We start from the raw sequence: 4,833 nt of genomic DNA, 5'->3' as shown, positions 1-4,833 counted from the left end.
TTATTAGTTAATAGTTTCTTAATGTTATTTATTAACCTCAATAGGCTACTAGGTAAGTGTTGTTATGGGACTGATGGGAATGGTCTAAGAGTCGACATAGGATTGAAAGGCTGAATGGCCTCCTGCCATGTTATTGAGAAATTTGAGAAATAGTATGGAGGAAATGAAGTAAATAAAAGAGCTTTTATGGGGATTGTGGAGATTTTGAAGAAAGGTGATCAATATCAAACTTTTTCACCCAGAGAGTTGTGAATCTGTAGAATTCTCTGCCACTGAAGGCAATGGAGGCCAATTCACTGGCTGTTTCCAAAAGAAAGTTGGATATAGCTCTTAGGGTTCACGGAATCAAGGGATATGAGGGGAAAGCAGGAACGGGGTACTGATTCTGGATGATCAGTCATGATCATATTGAATGGCTGTGCTGGCTCGAAAGGCGGAAAGGCCTACTCCTGCACCTATTTTCTATGTTTCTAAATCCATGGCACCATTTGTAAAACTCTCTGTGAGAAAAAGTGTTTCCTCATCTCCGTTCTAAATGGCTTACCCCTTATTCTTAAACTGTGGCCCCTGGTTCTGGACTCCCCCAACATCGGGAACATGTTTCTGATGAAGAGCTTTTTTGTTATCTGCTATTCAGTCACCAAAAAATGATTATACATGATTACAATCAAGGCATCCACAGTGCAGGATCAAGGCTAGTACATGTAATCAGCTTTTTAAATGAGCCACTTCAATCGCACCCACTGCCTGGTTCCCTCAGCCTGCTAACTAATGCTTGTCTTGTTAACATCGCCATTCAATTTATTTTCGAAAGTTGCTGTCAAATTCACTCCCTTCACCCGTTCAGAGAACAAATTCTGGAGAATAACAAATATTCCCAAATTTTTAAGTAATTAAAGTGCAATCATAAAAATTGTTTACTGATGCACTAAGGTCAAAAGACTCAGCGGCAGAATTAGGCCATTCAGCCCATCGAGTGCCCTTTGGTTATTTGATGATGGCCAATCTATATTTCCCTCTCAACCCCATTCTCCTGCCCCTCCCTTCAACAAGACCTTTGACACCCTTACTACTCACAAGCCTATGTCTCTGCTTTAAAAATAGCCATTATCTTGGCCTCCGCAGCTATCTGTTGCAATGAATTCCACAGATTAACCCCCTTTTGTCTAAAGAAATCCCTCCTCATCTCCATCCTAAAGCTATGCCCTTTTATTCTGAGGCTTTGCCACTCTTGTCCTAACCTCTCCCACTGCTGGGAACATCCTCTCATAATCCACTCTATCTAAGCCTTTCATTATTCGGTAGGTTTCAATGAGATCCCCCTCATCCTTCTAAACTCCAGTGACTACAGGCCCAGAGCCCTCAAACATTCCGCATACATTAACCCAATCATCCCCGTAAACTTCCTCTGGACCCTCTCCAACGCCAGCACATCCTTCCGCAGATATGGGGCCCAATACTGCTCACAATATCTCAAATGTTGATAAGTTCATATGTGATAGGAGTAGAATTGGGCCGTTCGGCCCATCCAGTCTACAGCCATTCAACCAATGCTGGTCCATCGCTCCCTCCTAGCACCTTATAAAGCCTCAACACCACACAGTGTTCTGGAATAGATGTTTGACTCATTCATGAAGAGCATTTGAGACATTTCCTGTGTCCACTGGCCCAGTAAAGTGTAAGAGAAGACCCAAGAACCTCATTTGAATTTGAATATTAAAGGAAAATGACACCTTTAAATGCAAGATGCAGTTGATGACTTACTTTTACTGTATCTCCCATATCTCTTATCCGCCTGCTTTTTACTGCAGCCTTTTCAAGATCAGCCTTCAATTCATCAGCTGATGTCTGTAAGAACAGGATCTAATGTTGGCAGTGACAAATATAACTATCGTGACATATATACTTATGTCCAATAACCTTCTGTAGGTCTCCACAACACTACTGATTGACAAATGCAAGTTTCAAACCATATTCTGTATTTAATACACTGCTCCTGGAAGAACAAAACTACTAGAATAAATAATTAATAGAATAAATAATAATAACTACGAGAATAAATAATGGAGAACATGATTCACATTCTGAGACAAAGTGCTGGAGTAACTCAGCAGGTCAGGCAGCATCTTTGGAGGAGATAGATATGTAACGTTTTGGATTGGGACTCTTCTTCGGACTCATCCCTGGAACCTATCCCCGCTTTCCAGAGATGCTGTCAGTCCCGCTGGGTTACTCCAGCAATTTGTGCCCTTTTTTGAAAACCAGCCTCTGCAGTTCCTTTCTCCGCCATTCTTGATACTACCCAAGTTCAAAGTACAACTGACCAATCAGACCAAGCCGTTTACATTTGGATATAGTTTAACACTTGCAAGAAGTTAAACTGAATATCAAAATTCAGGTATTTTCTCATGGACTCAAGAGTTTCCTGATTTTCTTTTGTTGGTCGAGCTAGGCAACTTTCAACTGGATCCATGACAACTTTGCAAGGTGTAGGAAGGAACTGTAGATGCTGGTTTACGCAGAGGATAGACACAAAATACTGGAGTAACTCAGTGGGACAGGCAGCATCTCTGGATAGAATGAATGGGTGACATTTCGGTTCGAGACCCTTCTCCCTGGGCCCAAAACATCACCCAATTCCTTCTCTCCCAAGATGCTGCCCGTCCCGCTGAGTTACTCCAAAATGTTGTGCCTATCCTCGGCGTAAACCAGCATCTTCTGTTCTTTCCTATACATGCAAGGAGTCACTTCAGCCTGCAGTGCAGATTGAAGTCTGAAGAAGGGTCTTGACACGCAACGTCACCCATTCCTTCTCTACAGAGATGCTGCCTGTCCTGTTGAGTTACTCCAGCATTTTATGATGAATTTACAATGTTTAGCTTCTGAGCTTTAAGAAATTTCCTCATTCCAGCTGCCTCATAAACAGCTGGGTTTGGCTGGATAAATGTTTAATACCCGAGTTTCGTATTGCACAACAGCCTCCTCCAGTTGTTTGGCTTTGGCTTTGGCTTGGAGCTGCATCAGTTCTGTTGCTGTTATTACTGCTCTCTCTTCCAAAGCTGTTAGCGAGGCCTGTGAATGACAACATCATCACATCATTTTCGGGTTTCTGTATTCTCACAGCCACTGTGACAGGTTAGTGACTGAATTAAAAATATATTGGAGACCTCTATTCAAATAAGAACAACGGTCCTGACCCGAAATGTTACCTATCAATTTTTTTCCAGAGATGCAGCCTGACCCGCTGAGCTACTCCAGAACTTTGTGTCTACCTTTTCGGTTTAGTTTAGAAATGCAATCCGGAAACAGGCCCTTTGGCCCACCGAGTCCGCACCGACCAGCGATCCCCGGGCACTAACACTATCCCACACACACTAGGGACAATTTACATTTATACCTAGGCAACGGGTGTCGAGGGTTATGGGGAGAAGGCAGGAAAATGAGATTAGGAGGCAGAGATCAGTCATGATTGAATGGCGGAGTGGACTCAATGAGCCGAATGGCCTCATTCTACTCCAATAACTTGTGAACTTGAGAATTAACCTTCAAACCTGTCTTTGGAGTGTGGGAGGAAACCGAAGATCTCGGAGAAAACCCTAGCGGTCACGGGGAGATGGTAAAACTCCGTACAAACAAGCACCAGTTGTTGGGATCGAACCCGGATTTGAGGCGCTGCAGGCGCTGTAAGGCAGCAACTCTACTGCTGCGCCACTGTGCCACCTCTGACACATATTCCTGACTTCATGTTGAGGATCATTTCATTGCGGGGGAGAAAGCCACATGCAGGTCTCTGCAGTGTAAAATGTTCTGGCTAAGAGAACAGTAAATCAGTGGCTCCTCTAGAGTGGATTAAAGTAATCCAATTTAAAATAATGTGGGAATCAAAGCCAGAGATGAAGAATTGACTTGACCTCGGCTTTCTGAATATCACCAGGAAACAAGAGCCCAATTCCTACAAATTGACATTAAATGCCAATGAAAACCATCCTGTACTAAAACTGTAAAGGTCTCAACTTAAGACGAAAGAAACTATAGAAGTTTATCGGACATAATAAGGGGCGGCACGGTGGCGCAGCGGTAGAGTTGCTGCCTTACAGCGCCACAGACCCGGGTTCGATCCTGACCACGGGTGCTGTCTGCACGGAGTTTGTACGTTCTCCACGTGACTGCGTGAGTTTCCTCCGGGTGCTCCGGTTTCCTCCCACACTCCAAAGGCTAATTGGCTTCGGTAAAATTGTAAATTGTCCATTGTACGTGAAGGATAGCGTTAGTGAGTGGTCGGTGATCGGTGGGCCGAACTGTATCTTTAAATGTAACTAAAAGTGTTTATCCCAGGGGTAAGGGAAGCTAAAAGTTAGAGAATCTCATATCACAGAAAAGAGCTCCTTCAGCCCATCTTATTCATGGTGTTTATGATGCCAATCCCATGTACAGGTGCACAACCTTTTATCCGAAAGCCTTGGGACCAGACACTTTTCGTAATTCAGAATTTGTCGGTCTTCGGAATGGAAATTTTTTAGCGTAGATTTTAATGGCTGGCTCAGTGGTAGAGTGCTCGGCTCATATCCGCAAGGTCGCGAGTTTGCGCCTTGATCCTGGCAGTTACTCGATCGCGAGTTTGAGTCTTCAATGTCGTTTTTTCTTGCAGAATAAATGTTTGTATGAAATACAGTGTAGGAGAAGTGTACTGACTGTGTGGGCAGAACTTTGGAAGTGATTGCCCACCAGTCTAAAAAGCCGCTGTGTCTCCCTGTCCCTGGGATAGCAGGGGGCGATCAAACAGCACAATACCCTCTCCCCCTCCAACTCCAGAGGAATCCGCTCCCCGATGGG

Source organism: Amblyraja radiata, chromosome 10, assembly GCF_010909765.2.
Source record: "Amblyraja radiata isolate CabotCenter1 chromosome 10, sAmbRad1.1.pri, whole genome shotgun sequence".
Lineage (NCBI taxonomy): Eukaryota > Metazoa > Chordata > Chondrichthyes > Rajiformes > Rajidae > Amblyraja > Amblyraja radiata.
This window is presented reverse-complemented; position numbering follows the sequence as displayed.